General features: G+C 40.4%; 1 protein-coding gene across 3 annotated transcripts in view; it reads left to right on the forward strand.

The window, feature by feature from the left end:
* LOC123755620 (uncharacterized) overlaps positions 1-17,742 on the forward strand; it is a 147,147-nt gene that overhangs the window by 25,924 nt on the left and 103,481 nt on the right. The window contains exon 1 of one of the 3 annotated variants that reach the window (XM_069300303.1): positions 13,003-13,188. The exons of the other annotated variants lie outside the window; for them this stretch is intronic. The gene's annotated coding sequence lies outside the window, so the exon portion shown is untranslated. Of the gene's footprint in view, positions 1-13,002; positions 13,189-17,742 lie in introns of those variants that run through there. 3 annotated transcript variants of the gene reach the window in all.

Consider the following 17,742-nt stretch of genomic DNA (forward strand, 5'->3'; position numbering starts at 1 on the left):
GTTTGTATATATATATACTTCACCTCTCCCAAACGTCACTTTGACTGAGTGGTGATGAATTGCATCATGTTTTATTGTGTTCGTTTCCGCGTATTTTCCAACCGTCATGACACCAAAGTTGTTTTTTTAGGAGCTTGGCCTGAGTTCCGAAACCTTGGTTGACCTTGGCAAGAGGCTAGGAACAGGCTCTTTCTTTTATATTTAAAAGCGTTGTGCTTGCGTTTGGCTGTACTGGTGTATTGGGCAACATCGAGGTGATGCCATAGCCAAAAAAATCGGACACACCCCCTTGTCTTGACACCTGAAACGCCGGGACGGTTTGAGAAGGGAAGCCGAAACCTGGGCTCAGGACAGGGAACCGGACGCGGCCAATGTGCAGCGGCGCCATGATTCACTGATGACGTCACGTGATGAAGTAAGGCGAAAAATTATCAAGAGGTTTTGCATGTGGGTTCTTACCCCTCCCCCCCCCCTCCCTCCCCTGCTCCGTGTGTGTGTTCTCACCTAGTTGTGCTTGCGGGGGCTGAGCTCTGGCTCCTTGGTCCCACCTCAACCGTCAATCAACAGGTGTACAGGTTCCTGAGCTTACTGGGATCTATCATATCTACAGTTGAAACTGTGTATGGAGTCAGCCTCCACCACATCACTTCCTAATGCATTCCATCTGTTAACTACTCTGACACTGAAAAAACTGCTTTCTAACGTCTCTGTGGCTCATTTGGGTACTAAGTTTCCACCTGTGTCCCCTTGGTTCGTGTTCCACCTGTGATAAAGAGTTTGTCTTTGTCCACCCTATCAATTCCCCTGAGAATTTTGTAGGTGGTTATCATGTCTCCCCTTACTCTTCTGTTTTCCAGGGATGTGAGGTTCAGCTCCTTTAGCCTGTGTATGTTACTTACCTGTTTTACCACACACACACACACATCCTCTATCCTCTATCCTCTTTCTCTCTTTCTCTCTTTCTCTCTTTCTTTCTCTCTTTCTCTCTCTCTTTCTTTCTCTCTCTTTCTTTCTCTCTTTCTCTTTCTTTCTCTCTCTCTCTCTCTCTCTTTCTTTCTCTTTCTTTCTCTCTCTCTCTCTCTCTCTCTCTCTCTCTCTCTCTCTCTCTCTCTCTCTCTCTCTCTCTCTCTCTCTCTCTCTCTCTCTCTCTCTCTCTCTCTCCCCTCACATGCCTTGCTCTACCCACACCTACTCCCCTCATATTCCCATTGACAGTATTCGGCTCATTTATTTTCCCAGGTTTTTAAACAATAAATCAGCGGCTGATGCTTGTATGGTGGGAATCGATTGGGGGATAAATGAAGAGGTGGGGGTTGTGGGGGGGGGGGGGGGGTTGTTGTATGGGCGGCGTCCCAACACGCGTCACCGGCGAGGGACTTGGCTTAATGAATGCGACGCCCTGTTAACTAGATGGTTAAACAACGGTTAAAACTCGAGGATACACACACACACCCGCGCATGTGTGTATATGCATACATGCACACACATACACATACATACATATGTACATATATGCATACAAGCAGCCAGGCAGACACGCAAATTGTTTGTTGGGGAGAGGAAGGTTTCGTTATACTGTACATTAACACAAATGTGTTATCTCATACAAGTTGTATGTGTTATCTCATACTAGTTGTTATGTGTTATCTCATACAAGTTCTGTGTGTTATCTCATACAAGTTCTGTGTGTTATCTCATACAAGTTCTAGGCTAAAATGTTGTACACTGACCGTCATTGCGTCGTCGGCTGTTGCAAACTACTCCTCATAATTGTATACATCATTTATAAGTATGATGGCTAATATTGGTTTATAATAAGTAAACAAATTTTAATTGCAACTCTGTTCTTCCCCCTAAAATGGTAGTACCTATTGTAACTACTGTATACCTACTATACCTATTGTAACTACTGTATACCCATTGTAACCATTGGACGGTACCAATTTGTAGTGATGACCACTGGAAAGTTGACGCTTTGTATTATTTATTAAATTTGGCCAAATGGGGCAACTTTTTTTTTTAACCGCAACATAAATTATAGAACGTAGGCCTTTAGCAATCCTAGGCCTAATATAGTACGTATATATATATATATATATATATATATATATATATATATATATATATATATATATATATATATATATGCTATATTAGGCCTAGGGAAGTTTTAAGTTTGTTTTTCCCGGACTATAAAATTAAAAGCTCCAAAAATGAACCTTCTGGTGGTCCATCACTACATATTTATTATAGACTAAAAAGTTGCTGTGAGTGTTAGCATTTCAGGAGGTATGGTTGTACAAGATAGGCTATCATTTCAGGAGGTATGGTTATACAAGATAGGCTATCATTTCAGGAGGTATGGTTATACAAGATAGGCTATCATTTCAGGAGGTATGGTTATACAAGATAGGCTATCATTTCAGGAGGTATGGTTGTACAAGATAGGCTATCATTTCAGGAGGTATGGTTATACAAGATAGGCTATCATTTCAGGAGGATGGGTTGTACAGGATAGTATTTACAGCACTCTTCCATGTGAGAGGTCAGGAGGAATTACAATAAACTAACGGCTAGAAAAGCGGGGTCCAAGAGCTAGAGCTTGATCCTGAAAGCACAAAAATTACAAAAATAATAGAAAGATGTAACTGACAAGAAATACAAATTTATACAGCCTATGTTGCTTGCACAATTGTAACCAAAATTTTGTCGTTGTACAGAAGGTACAAATATAATTTCGACAAAAGTAGGAGCTGTAATATAAATAATAATACTAAATGCATGGATATTGGAAGTAATAATAATAATTTGTATTTTAATCGCTTGAAACATATATTATTGGAACTCTATGTCCATAGTTTTGAGGACAGATTTTCAGCCCCGGAAATTGTTGCAGCATTTTCTGTGGGGGGATGAAATTCGAAGTAGCTGGCGAGTATAAAATAGTCAGTTTAGGGTGCGCTAATTCTGGTGAATTCGTTCTCGCTCTTCGCCATACTGCCAAGTGCTGTAAAGGGTTTAAAATTTCGGTGGGATTTTGCTGTTTGTGGATATATATATATATATATATATATATATATATATATATATATATATATATATATATATATATATATATATATATATATATATATATATGTCGTACCTAGTAGCCAGAACGCACTTCTCAGCCTACTATGCAAGGCCCGATTTGCCTAATAAGCCAAGTTTTCCTGAATTAATATATTTTCTCTAATTTTTTTCTTATGAAATGATAAAGGTACCCATTTCATTATGTATGAGGTCAATTTTTTGTTATTGGAATTAATATTAACGTAGATATATGACCGAACCTAACCAACCCTACCTAACCTAACCTATCTCTATAGGTTAGGTTAGGTTCGGTTAGGTAGCCGAAAAAGTTAGGTTAGGTTAGGTTAGGTAGGTTAGGTAGTCGAAAAACAATTATTTCATGAAAACTTGGCTTATTAGACAAATCGGGCCTTGCATAGTAGGCTGAGAAGTGCGTTCTGGCTACTAGGTACGACATATATATATATATATATATATATATATATATATATATATATATATATATATATATATATATATATAATATATATATAATATAATATATAATATATAATATTAATATTGTGTATTCGCTGTTAATTTATTAACGAATGTGTGTTGCAGTGTTAGTTGCTTCAAGAAGGCTTAAGACGGGCTGTTAATGGACCAGGCCACGCTCCTAGCGGGGAATACTAGGTCTTTTTATACGGGCTCACCATAGCCCGTGCTACTTGGAACTTTTTTGTTCCAGGTAACAAATCTTAAACAACAGCAACAACAAACTAGGTCTTAAGGGAGCATCTTACATTGTCGACTCAGCCTGTGATGTAAACTTAACAATTTATGATGAATACTGTTGCGTATATTTCATTCACATGCTTTCTGTTCCCCTGTGGCAATTATTTGCACGAGTGAGTGATGATTACGCGTCTCATTAGCTCTTTCTTGAAACAGCGAGGCAGATTTGCAAGCTGTCATCAGTTGATTGATAACGTAGCTACATGTAGACTTTGCATATCAGTCTCAACACTCATTCTACAGAGACACAGATCTAACTTTTTTTTTTTACTTGATGCTTTTTTTTTAATAAGGTATTTCTCGGCGTTGAAGTGCAATGTTGCATTTACTCTTGAAGCTATAGAGTGTGGCGGCTTCCAAAACTTAGTTTTGATTTGTTTTACTTCATGATTTTCCAGAGTTTATAAATCGTTACGCTGTGTGTGCGCTTACCCATCAGTGGCTATGGGACGTGAGGGTAGTTATGCCCCGGCTAATAGCCTTATTGTACCTGTTGGGTACAACCTGCTGTAGTAGTAGTAGTAGGCATCCATCAGTCTCAGGAGACTATAGAGTTGCGCTCTGGTGTCGGCCTGGCCTGGAGTGGCCTCACCAGGGCGCAAAGCCAGGGTACGTCAACAGTTATGACGTTAGAATACTTTGTGGAATCTGACCTTAAAGTTGGTGATGGAGGTAGCTTCCACACGTGATTCCTTCAGTGGAGTCTACTTGTCAACCACCTATACAAGGTACGGGTATTTCCTTACATTTCTTTGACCACAGTTGTTCAACATCCTCCTAGCGAGTATAAGAAATACTGCTGGAACAACCGTGGGCATCTTAAAGAGAAAACTTGATAGTTTTCTTCAAGAAGTGCCTGACCAACTAGGCTGTAGTGGATATGTGGGCCTGCAGACCGCTCCGAGCAACAGCCTGTTGGACCAAGCTCACACAAGTCAAGCCTAGCCTCGACCGGGCTTGGGGAGAAGAAGTACTCCCAGAATCCCATCAAGAAGGATTCATTTACGTTTTCACCATTCACTGTGTCCTCTTGTCCTACTTTCTCTCACTTCAAAATGGCTGTCCTTGTCCTCCTTGTATCTTTCTCCGAATTAATACTCACCATAATTTTGGTATTCCAGTTTATATTGCTATGGTGTAAGTTTCCCATGATTAATAGTTGGGATCCATTCCTGCAAGTGACAGAAGCTGCTAATTCTAGTATAGTAATAGTGACCTTGTTGTCTCTGTTGTGTGTCCCGTCTGGGTCTTCTGTCATTCAGTGGAGGGTTGTAGGGTTTTGGGTTTCCAAACTCAAAACTCTCCCAAGGGATTTGGAGCGTTTCCAAAACAGCCTTTTATGTAGATCTCTGTCAAAGGGCTTTTTTTTTTAGGATCAGATATTCTCAAAATTTCTTCCTGCTTCTCACTGCCGTGTAAGTTGTTTCTTGCTTATATGTATTGCTGATGTGTTCATGGGTTTGGCCTCTTCCTATATTGATTCCTATGTGTGTGTGTGTGTGTGTGTGTGTGTGTGTGTGTGTGTGTGTGTGTGTGTGTGTGTGTGTGTGTGTGTGTGTGTGTGTGTGTGTGTGTAAGTAATCGGGGGTTAAGGTTTGTGCATGTGTTTCCTTTATAGCATCACTTTGACAGGTGTGGCGGGTGGTACACACCTGTACAAATATGTGGTCAGGGGAATGGAGGGGGGAGGGCTAAATTCTAGGAAGTTAGAGCAAGGCTTTTCCGGGTGTGGCGGTGATGGTGCGAGAGGGAAGGGGGGGGGGTAGGGGAATATGGGGAAGGAAAGAGGTCGGGGGCAGTGTAGAAAGAAAGGGGGGTAGGAGATGTAAAAGGGAAGGGGTAGGGGAAAAGTTTTAGTTGATGCTAAAGATTATTATTGGGAAAAATGACGGGAAAATTTGAGGGAGAAAATTCAGAAAAATATGGAGGGGAATTATAAGAAGAGAGAGAGAGGGGGAGAAGAATTAAATTGGGAGTTAATGGAAACGGAGATATTGGGCTTTTAAGAGGATTGGTGTAGTCGAGAAGATGAATGAAGAACAGAAATAGAATGAAGAAGACAGAGTAGAGAATCAAAATAAATAAAAATTAAGTCAGGGGAGAAAGAAGAAAGGGAATGGATAACACATACGGGGAAAAAAAAGTGGAATAGGAAAAGGGAGAAGCGGGAAACAAATTTGAAAAGGACTCTCCCAAAAATAGCATCTGACGTCCCCCTCCTCACCAAATCTTAAGCTATTAGTGCTCCTCACATGTTGAATATTTTGTGACATGCCGACTTGCATGATTAAATAGGAGTAGTGTGGGACGTGCATTAGTTCCTGGCACGTGTGGGTCGCGCATTAGTTCCTGGCACGTGTGTCACTAACAAGTAGCGTGCGTTGTTGACTCACGAATATGTCAGTGAGTGTCGATGACATCAAATATGCTCCTGTAATTTAATTTTGGAATTGGTGCGTTCTGGTGAGCTATGGATTCCCATTTCTGTCGAGGTGGTGGGCCTCATCTGGCATAATTTTAAGTTTTACTGGTTATGAATCCAATTCAATATCTCGGGTTTAATGTTTTTTAAAACTAGTTTATTTTTTATAAATAGTATTTTGACATGTTTATTTTCAAATTTTAATATTGTATTTTATTATCAGCATCATTTACTTACCATTATGATGTCAGATGTCATTCTCTTCTCTCTCTCTCTCTCTCTCTCTCTCTCTCTCTCTCTCTCTCTCTCTCTCTCTCTCTCTCTCTCTCTCTCTCTCTCTCTCGTTCTCTCTCTCGTTCTCTCTCTCGTTCTCTCTCTCGTTCTCTCTTTCTTTCTCTTTTTCTTTCTCTTTCTCTCACTCTCTCTCTCTCTCTCTCTCTCTCTCTCTCTCTCTCTCTCTCTCTCTCTCTCTCTCTCTCTCTCTCTCTCTCTCTCTCTCTCTCTCTCTCTCTCTCTCTGGTAAATGTGAAGGCTATTTACAATACAATGTTAAATTCCGAAAGAGTTAGAAAAAAGAGAAAGAGAGAATAATGGAAAGGAGGATAAAAGTGGAAAAGGGTAACAAATAAAGAGATTGTGAAACGTTTACCCCCCCCCCCCCTCCCCTCAAAAAAGTGGGAGGGACTAATTTTATTCAATACAAGAAAATGGTAACCAATAATATATATTAACCCTTAGCAATGGTTGAAGCGTGCTGGTAAGGGGTCGTCGTCACCTTGTGCTGTTCCAAGTTGCACCAGTGGGCTTCCATTTTTTTATCATTAATCTTATTAGCGAGAGCCGTAACACCTGCTGTTTGGCTTCAGGCAAAAGCATTTTAACCTTCTCGAGCCTTCATGTTAAATTTGGACTGACAGGCTTGCTAATTAAGGGAGTTAAAAACTGTGGGGTTGGGGGCTGTTTTTGATAATTAGGGAAATGTTTAACAAGTTTGTGGGTATCTGATTATACTGTGTGTGTTACTAATTCTGTTTTTATTAATTCTGGGGATTTTGTATGTTTAATTCTGGTGGCCTTTGTTCTCAAAAGGATGTGTGGGGGGGGGGAGGGGAGGGAGAGGGGGACTTTGCAAGAACTAGTTTTGAGAAAGTTTTGCTGCCTTCAGTTATATTCCTTGTTGGGCTGAAGCTCCTTTGGGTGTTGGTATGTGTTTTTGCTGTACTCTTAAGAGTCTAGTAACTCCTGGAGAACAGTGCAGATTTTTTTTTTTTTAGTAGATTAACATTTAATAATCATAGTTACAAAATTCACGTCCATGTTGGCCTGTTTCGTTTTTGTTCTGTGCTAGTGACTATTAACTGCGGGAGGGCTATTAAGACCATTAACACCAACATAATAACTAACCTATTGACCAACCAGCAGGTATAATTTAGTCCTAGACACAGTCCAGGACTAAAGTAAACCCTTTGTGTATATATACACTGAAAAACGGGATACACCTATCGGTTTACATATCCTTTTTTAAGAGTATTTGATGAATAGGACTTAAATTTTAAAGATAACATTTTAAAACATTTTTTTTTATTTAATGATAAAGTCTGGAGTAGTTTTTTTAAGAACTATTGGGGGAGATATATTTATTGAATATTGCTGTGAATTTTATGTGAATTTCTTGCCAATTTTGATCATTTGTACAGCTGTCAGTGATGCATTTACAGGATATATATATATATATATATATATATATATATATATATATATATATATATATATATATATATATATATATATATATATATATATACTGTATTTATTTATATTTAAATCAAGGAGTTATTAGTTATTTCCAAAAGAGTTTATACTTTTAAATATTGTGATTACTTAGGTTAATATACCACATTAAATGGAACATGTTCTGAGTAGTTATGCAATTATTAATGTCATCATTGTAAATGGCATTTCTTCCATTTAAAAATTCTGCCATTTAAGAATAATTTATCTGATTAATTTTGGCATTTCCGGAAAATTCACCCAATTCATACTGACATTTTTATGTAATTTAGTTCATTAAAGGATTTTTTTTTTCTTTTATTTCAACGATTTAAATTCTCTCTCTCTCTCCCTTACCGGTGTATTAACTATATGTGCCTGCAGAATCGCGCTATTTAGCTCTTGGACCCCACCTTTCTAACCAATCTATTTTTCCTTTATTATGCCTACTACTACATATATTTCTCTCTAAAACGCGCGCACACACACATCTCCAGGAAGCAGCCCGTAGCAACTGTGTATCTCCCAGGTACCTGTTTACTGCTAGGTGAACAGGAGCATAAGGGTAGAAACTCTGCCCATTTGTTTCTGTCTCAGCCAGGAATCAAATCCGGGAATACGATCCCCGAGCGCAGTCCACTCAGCTGAGACGCTGTGGGTGATTTTGAATTGATCTCGCCCTTATCAGTCACATTCAATGTTATATGCTTACAGCAAAGACCGCTACCAAAATCTACTAATATATATATATATATATATATATATATATATATATATATATATATATATATATATATATATATATATAATATAACATATTAGGGACATGCAAATGTGAATCAGTTTTGGTGTGTTGTGGATCATTAACAAGTCGCAGCCGAGGAAAGCATTGGGATAGGGATAGAAGGGATGGGTGGTGCAGCAGGGGTAGAGGTGAGGAACCAAGTGGGAAGGTGTTGAGTAGCAAGATGAGAGAGAGAGAGAGACCAAGGGTGGATGTTCTCATTTACTGCTCCTCCCTACTTCCCTCTTTCCGTTTCTCTCCTCTCTCCTACTCTCCATACCCATCATGATCATCTCGCTCAGTTGCACGGGGCGTTAATCGCTAATCCTCCTAATCCGGTAATTGCATTATGACGTGGATTTATTCGTTCAAAAACATTGTGATGAAAGGTTGGGGGGTGGGGGGCGGCGTCACGGGAGGCTGTCATTAGTGTTGAATTGACCCTCTTGTATATACTCCCCACTTGACAACCCCCTCGTGACCCTCTCTCCCCTACTTCCCTCACTCTCCCCTCGTCTTCCTCTACGTCCCCTCACTCTCTCCTGCTTACCCTCATTCTCCCCTCTCGTCTGTGCTCTCTGTCTCTTTCTAACTTCCCTTCTTTTTTCTCTGCCTCTTGCTAGCCTCTCTCCTTTATTTTCTGGTTCTCCCTGTCTTTGCCTCCCTCTCTCTCTGTCCCGTGATCTCTCTGCTTCTCTTCTTGTCTTCTACCTGTTCCACAATTTCTCTAAATAGTCATCAATTCGTAATGTTACTTCCCCCAATCACATGGACTGGACGGTAGAGGGACGGTCTCGCGTCATACAGGTCGGCGTTCAATCCCCGACCGTCCAAATGGTTAGGCACCATTCCTTCCCCTCCCCCCTCCCCCGTCCCATCTCAAATCCTTATCCTGAACCCCTTCCAAATATAGTTATAATGGCTTGGAGATTTCCCCCTCCCTCGTAACACTGCTAACAAATACAAGATTGAATAAGATACACAAAGAAATCTGTGGTGTAACTCCACATAAATAAAGAAAGATATAGTTTTTGGTTTCCACTTTCTCAAGGTGAGGAGCGGAGCGTATGTGGCGTGGTTAACGAGCGTCGTGTGACCAGCTTGCGTAGTTCGTGGAGTACATCAGGTGTAATTGGGCTGTTAGTAGCAAGTTCTGAGTGTAACAGGGATGTTTATAGAGTCCAGCTGTGTCAGTGGCATGTTTGAGCACTGGTTTGATAGTGAGGCTCGTGGTGGCGACAGTGAAGGGTCAGTGAGGTTGATAGTGACATAGCCTGATGAAAAGAACCCCCCCCCCCCCTTATATTAAGGGCAGTGAATAATAACGGGGTTTATATATTTGATCGGGGATAGTGATGATAAAATATATGGTGACAAGAGTAACGTGACTGTGAAATATGAATGTATCTTGAGAGCTACTGGCGAGGTGATGAGTGGGTAGTGAAGTGGGTAGTGAATGTCGTAGTGAAGTGGATAGTGAATGTCGTAGTGAAGTGGATAGTGAAGTCGTCAGAGGATAATGGTCGAGGGCTTTTGACAGTCCAGAAATATTAAAGGAGACCAACCTTCCCTTTCTTGTCTGATCACCACCACTTTGTTGCATAGAATGATTAGGTTTCTTTTTGGGTCTTGGCGCTGTGTGCGATAGTGATCATGGAGACGGGGGGGGGGGCGGGGATACAGTGCTGACAGTGAACGTGCAGACAAATGAGTGTGCTGATAGTGAACGTTGCAGTGGTCATAGTGATGATTATAGTGGTGATATTAATGTTTATGATTGTAAAGATGATGATAGTGATGGTAGTGAAAGCGCAAGTCATACACGTGGCAAATAGAAGCGAGGAGATTGTGAAAGTAATGAAGAAAGGGATATTTGCAATGATGGGAAAGACGTTGTCATAATTAAGTCATTGTGAGTTCAAGGGATCATTTATCATACACAAGCTACTGTAAATATAACTCAAATGTGCAACAGACGCCAATCAGCGGCCGCCACGTCAGCTGACAAAACACCAATCATCATCATCAGTGAACAAATCCACAAGGGCCGTGACTAGGATTCGAACCTGCGTCCAAGAGCATCATCATCAGTCTTCTGAAGGTTTTAACAAATAAAACATTTGGTAGTTGGAGGGGTGCAGGGGAACGGGAGGAAAGGCGGGAACCTTCCCGCCTTTTTTTTAGTAAGGCGGGAACCTTTCCGCCTTTTTTTTAGTAAGGCGGGAACCTTTCCGCCTTTTTTTTAGTAAGGCGGGAACCTTCCCGCCTTTTTTTTAGTAAGGCGGGAACCTTTCCGCCTTTTTTTTAGTAAGGCGGGAACCTTTCCGCCTTTTTTTAGTAAGGCGGGAACTACAGAACCCCTTAATTAGTGAGGATTAATTTAGCGGGACACCGGTTGAGCAGGTTATATATCTACATATCTATCAATTAACTATTTTTTTGTAGTGAGTAATTGCAAAGGGCGATGATTAGGGTTAAACGACCATTTCCATTATTAATTGAAAGTCATTTACTAGATTTTGTATGGGCAGGTTCGGGGTTGTTTTAATGCCAGTAGGCTTAGTAAACAGCCTGTATTATCAGGCTGTGTTATCAGTTTATTAGTAAATCAGCTGTGTTAGGCTATATATGCTCTGTGGCCAAGGTGGGTCAAATGAGCCAAATTTTATTTAAGGTCCCGCATTTCCATGCGTCGAACACCCACCCACCATTTTCAGTTGCTAAATTGACCAAAAATAATTGGACCCATTCTAGGCTCAACATATATAAAAAAAATATAATGTATTACAAATATTTTAGTTTCTGTATCCCATTATATGTTAGGTTATCTTAATATTTTATTATCCTGTTGTAAGTTTAATCTGGTGGTCAGTGGTAAATGGCTTTGTAGTGTGTTTACGTGTTGAAACAGGCAGGCGACGAACCGTGTTCTCCACTTACAACCCCGATAACATTTTAACTTAGTCTCAACACAACAGAAGAAGTTGTTAAACACATGGGGCAAAATTTTACTGAAGCGACGATACGAGTCATAAATACTCACACTCCGCCTAAGTAAAACAGAAACAAGTAACACTTAGTGGGCCAGCCAGAAGCTTAGGGCCCGCACAGTGGGCCAGCCAGAAGCTTAGGGCCCGCGCAGTGGGCCAGCCAGAAGCTTAGGGCCCGCGCTGGAATATCCCTGCAAAAAAAATCTACTTACAACAATAATTTCATAAAAGGAAAAGGTTAACAAAAATACAACTTTCGGAATACAATTTTATTGCACTTGAAACTAAGATTTCAAAACAGAAAAAACTGTTTTTCCCCATCTATAATATCGGCGGTGTTAAACAAATTGCAAATGACTACTAGAACAAGACAATTGTGTAATGGTGTATCCTTTTGTGATGATTAGTTTGTTAATTTCTACTAAGTAATATATACATTACATTTTGGGGTATTGTATACATACACTGACTGTGCTGTATAGTGCCGAAACTCTGTCTATATAGGCCTATGACCATCCCAATCTTCGTCCTCATTGCAGTCGAAGTCCTGAAGTTCCGGGTTCGATCCCCGGTGGAAGCGGAGACAAATGGGCAAAATGTTTCTTTCACCCTGATGCCCCTGTTACCTAGCAGTAAATAGGTACCTGGGAGTTAGACAGCTGCTACGAGCTGCTTCCTGGGGATGTGTGTAACGAAAAGGAGCCCTGGTCGAGGACCGGGCCGCGGGGACGCTAAGCCCCGAAATCATCTCAAGATAACCTCAAGATAGCCTCAAGGACGTCGAAGGTTGGGTACAGGTAAATTTTTCGGGCTTTATTTTAGGGGGAAAAAAAATCTTTGAGGCCCGGAATTGCGAATTATTTATGGGGAGACAACACTAAGCCAGTATAACTGTTGACAAATATTTTCACAAGGAAATCACTCTAAAGTCATTGTTGTTTAAGATTCGCTACCTGGAACGAAAAGTTCCAGTAGCATGGGCTATGGCGAGCCCGTATACTCTAAAGGGATACATCATTGAGAAAATCAATTGTAGCAGTGCGGGGATTCGAACCAGTTTGTAAAATCTTTATACCGTGTCGTGGTGCAGGAGTAAGGTGCAAGGCTGGCAATACCCAGTTCAGTGGTTCGAATCGCCGCATTGCTTCATTTATCTTGTAATAGATATATCGATTTTGAATTGACTGTATAAAATATACAATCTTTATATTGTAACCAACCTTCTTGGCCTTCAAAGGATACCTGATCAGCCAGACTGTGGTTCATACGTCAGGCTGCGAACAGTCGCGTCAAACAGCCTAGTTGACCAGACCTGGAGGAGGCCGTATCAGAGACCGGGCCGCAGAGAACATGATCCTCGGAATCATCGAAAGGTAACCGAAAGTAGCGGTAATAGCATTGAAAGCTTCTTGCATTGCATTGAAGGCCTGTTGCAGTGCATCGAAGGGTTTCTTTACTTCCAATGAAGGGTTTTTGTCTTGCACTGAAGGCTGTGATTTATAAGTCAAGCTGCAAGCATACCTGGAGAGGGTTCTGGGACATAGCTCGGGTGCAGGGGGGAGTTGTTTAAACCCTGGTTTGTGTCTCGGAAAGACTGCAGGATCCAGTAAGTTCAGTAGAACTTCGGTTTCAACTCTTTTTTTTGACCATGTCGTAGCTCAGTCGATTAAGGCAGCGTCTGGGATGCTCTTGGACGCAGGTTCGAATCCTCGTCACGGCCCTTGTGGATTTGTTCAAGGGTTCTGGGAGTTTTTCTACTCGCCAAGTCCGGCCTAAGCCAGGCTCGACTTGTGATTAACTTCATCCACCAGGCTGTTGCTTGGAGCGGCCCGCAGGCCTACTACAACCTGGTTGATTCGGCACTTCTTGCAAGAAACAAATCCACAAGGGCCGTGACGCAACCCGTTCTCGCAAATTTAATAAGTCAATATTGACTTATTAAATATGTGCATAGGTGATATACTTAACATAATAGTTTCCCTTGAAAAGCTTCATAGAAAACACCGACCTTACCTAACCTACTTAGTATGTTAAGATAAGCATCTTATTGCTTCGTAATTACAATTATTACCTAACCTATACCTATAATAGGTTAAGTAACAATTGTAATTACGAAGCAATAAGATGCTTATTTTAACATACTAAGTAGGTTAGGTAAAGTCGGTGTTTTCTATGAAGCTTTTCAAGGGAAACTATTATGTTTAGTATGTCACCTATGCACGCAACTAATAAGTCAATATTGACTTATTAAATTTGCGAGAACGGGTTGAACCCTTGACACCTCTATGTGATTTTGACCATAAATCAGTCGGCCCCCGATGTGACCCTAAGCACACTGGTTTTTGGTTATCCCCCAATGACCTCTGAGCACTGTCTGAAAATCCAAAGTCCACGGCAATATCCTCCCAGAAATATCGATATTATAATTTATTGACGGAACATAGGTGGAAGTCTTCAAGAAACATTTAGAAAAGTTCTTGCAAGAACACACACAGATCACACTAACGTGATGCATCAAATTTTAACCCTGTCGTAGCTCAGTCGATTAAGGCAGTGTCTGGGATGTTCCCGGACGCAGGTTCGAATCCTCGTCACGGGTTGCAACCCGATTCCTGTTGCGAGAAACAGTGGTCAAGGGGCATGTACGGTTATGGGTCTGCTTCACTTCAAAAGATCGAGAGTCAATGGCTTTCAAGTCACGGGTCAATATCGCCGGTTCTCTGGCGTTCCACGGCATGGTTAATAATACACCAGCGGTGGGGGGGGGGGGACTCCAGGTGTATAGCCTCGGTGTATATTGCAGGTGTATAACACACGTGTATTATCCAAGTGTTTAACAAATATACCCAGGGGTGTATAACCCAGATGTATAATCGCAGGTGTATAATGCACGAGTAGAAGCTAGGTGTATTATCCTGTCTGGCTTACAAGAAGCTTGGTGTATTATCCTGTCTGGCTCCCAAGAAGCTTGGTGTATTATCCTGTCTGACTACCAAGGTAATCATAGCAGCTCGATGGGTCATCAATAATACTTTTTTGCGGAAATGATTGATTCTTATAACTATGATGTATTGTGACTCAAGGACGTCGTGTTTTTTTTTTGTATATATTTTTTTGTTTTGCTTAGTTTTTGTAAAGTCAAGTGATGGAGTGAAGTTGGTAGTGTAGGCATGATGATGGGTTAAACTGTAATGTAAGTAGCCTAATAGTGGGTAATGCGCTAAGTTGTGGCGGATAAGGTCCATATTGGTGTGGTAGCCTAATGTCGGTGGAGTGATAGTTAACGTTTTCTGGGATGAGTTGGCTACCTTGTGATGAACAAATCACAAATACCTTGTGATAGTTCCGGGTTCAGGTCTTTCACCAGGCGTCCTGGTTAACAACACGTTCTGCTAAACTGTTAGTATTTGCAGCCTGTTGGTAATCCTTCCCCCCCCCCTTATATTTAGGTGGTGTTGAAGCACCTAGAGCCTATTGTTCATGTACATACCCGTTTGTATACCCTTACACGCCCAACTTCTGCGGCTGTGCGTATTTTTCCACGTCATCGGCTCTCGCTGGAATTATTTCAGTATGCGGACTTCGACCTAGATTTTCCAGCTACAGGGAGGAAAAGAGAGGATGGCTAGGGGGTAAAGATATAGAAAACGATAATTTGAGAAGAGAGAGAGAGACACATAAAACTGTAACGCTGAAAATAAATGAGGCGGTGAGGGAAGCTGGGAGGACGGAAATACGGAGGGAAAGAGTGAAGGGTAAAAATGTGGAACAGAGGTTGGGCTGAGGGGTGACGGGAAGGAATTGGGAATTGGTGAGAGGGGGAGAACCGGCCGCGGTCAAAACAGGAATCGAGGAAGGAAGGTGATTAAGGAAGATGGGCCTCGGGGGTTTTATAGGTAATAGATGTTTTAAGGCAAGGGGAAATTAGTGGAGGTCGTGGAGAGGGTAGCAGGAAGGATGAAGGGAGGAATAGGGGATGGAAAGAAGGGGGGAGTTAAGATTGTGTTGGGGGGGGGGTCGCTAGGAGAAGATAGGGTGAGGGGATAGGCTAAAAGGAAGAGGTTAAGTAGCCTAAGGGATAAATGCTGGAGGGGGGAGATGAGACATCCAGTAGACAGGCCTAAGAGGGGACGTTCTGGATGGAAGAGGGGAAATGAGGGGAGTCACAAGCGGTGAGTGAGGGGGCATGGAACCCGAAGAGGGCTTCATGGTGGATTATACGCCCCACTGACTTCTTTGGGAGTTGTAGTGGTAACGTTTTTGTGTATGTGTAAGAGATGAAAGCAGATGGGCGGGGAGGAAAGTTGAACGAGTAGGGAATGTATATTTCCAGGATTGCGCCCAGATCAAGGCTGGAATGGAGGAGATGGTGAGTAAGAGCCCAGACCAGAGGTGGAAGAGTGGATTGGGCGATAGAAGATGATCTATTACGTAATATGTGGAGGCATAGAGGCAAAATACATGGTAAGTGAAAGATATTCATGATATGAAAAAGTATCATGAAAGTAAGAAAGTAAAAGATATCATGAAAGATATGCAAAAGTTGCATCACAAAACACATAAACGAATGTGTATGTATTGGGAGAGAACACAAAACTAAATGAAAGAATTATTATTCTACAGGAACGTAAAACCAGCAAATGGAACGGCTTTCAGTGAGGATATGGAACGGGGCTTGAGAAATGGAAGAGGCTTTGTGTTGAGAGCTGGGTAGGAATGGAAAGGTAATTTCCATATTAAGGAAATGGAATGAGGAATGGAATAGATTTGGGCTGTATATGCATGAACTCAGTTCAGGTACTGATGGAACAGTACAGAAGTTTGATAGGTGGTAAGAAAAGGGAATAAGACATAAATTAAGTGGAAGGGGTAATTAATGTTTGTGGGAAGGGTGAAGGCATTGAGGAAAGGAGAGAAACAAAATAATTTTATTTATCTCTAAATAACCATTAGAAAAAAAATTACAATATATTTTAATAAAAAAAGCACAATTTTTTATTCAGGTTTTATTACTAGAATAAATAAATAATGTTTGCAATTATATTTTGCCCAAATTAATACAGTACTGTATTTCTTTATTAGACGCCAAGGTGTGTTTACTTCACTAGGCTATTCTGTCTTTACAAAATCTGTTTGCTTAATTACATTTGTTAAAATATGTTTATACTGTTTTGATTAACATTTATATGTTGTATATACTATTTTACATAATCCAATCGTATTATAGTGGTTACATATTTTGATGGGAAAAGATGTGATATGAACTCTCAAAGCCTACCAGAAGCAACACATAATATGGAAAGTCTTATATATATATATATATATATATATATATATATATATATATATATATATATATATATATATATATATATATATATATATATATATATAATATATTATAATATTTGCCAACACACAAAGCCTAAAGTAAAAATTTATAAATAGCGTTATGCTCATAAACTATTATTATCTGTTCCTAATTCAAAATTTAGAGCATTCCCAACAAGCCAATGTGAGAGGGTTACATGGACAGTGAAATCTACATCCTAAAATATAATTTATTCTCATCTATATTGAGTGAATAGGTCAATTCATCTTTACTAAATGTAAACTCTGAACAGGTCAAATGGAGAAGTAGGTATGTTTATTAAAGAGGAACTTGTATGCAAAAGAGCTCTTAAACTTTATCAATCAAGTGGTAGAGTTACTTGGAATCATAGTAGAGAACATAAATCTTTTTATTATTCTAATGTACAAACCGCCACTTGCAGCGGATGAGGAATTCGCAGAACAGATAAACAAAATAGAGAATTGCCTCGTTAATATAGAAAACTCAAGAGCCGAATATTATCTTCTTTGAGACTTCAATCTGCCCAGTTTAAGATGGATAATATTAAATATCATAGCATTATAACAGGAAATCA

This window comes from Procambarus clarkii, chromosome 43 (assembly GCF_040958095.1).
Source record: "Procambarus clarkii isolate CNS0578487 chromosome 43, FALCON_Pclarkii_2.0, whole genome shotgun sequence".
NCBI lineage: Eukaryota > Metazoa > Arthropoda > Malacostraca > Decapoda > Cambaridae > Procambarus > Procambarus clarkii.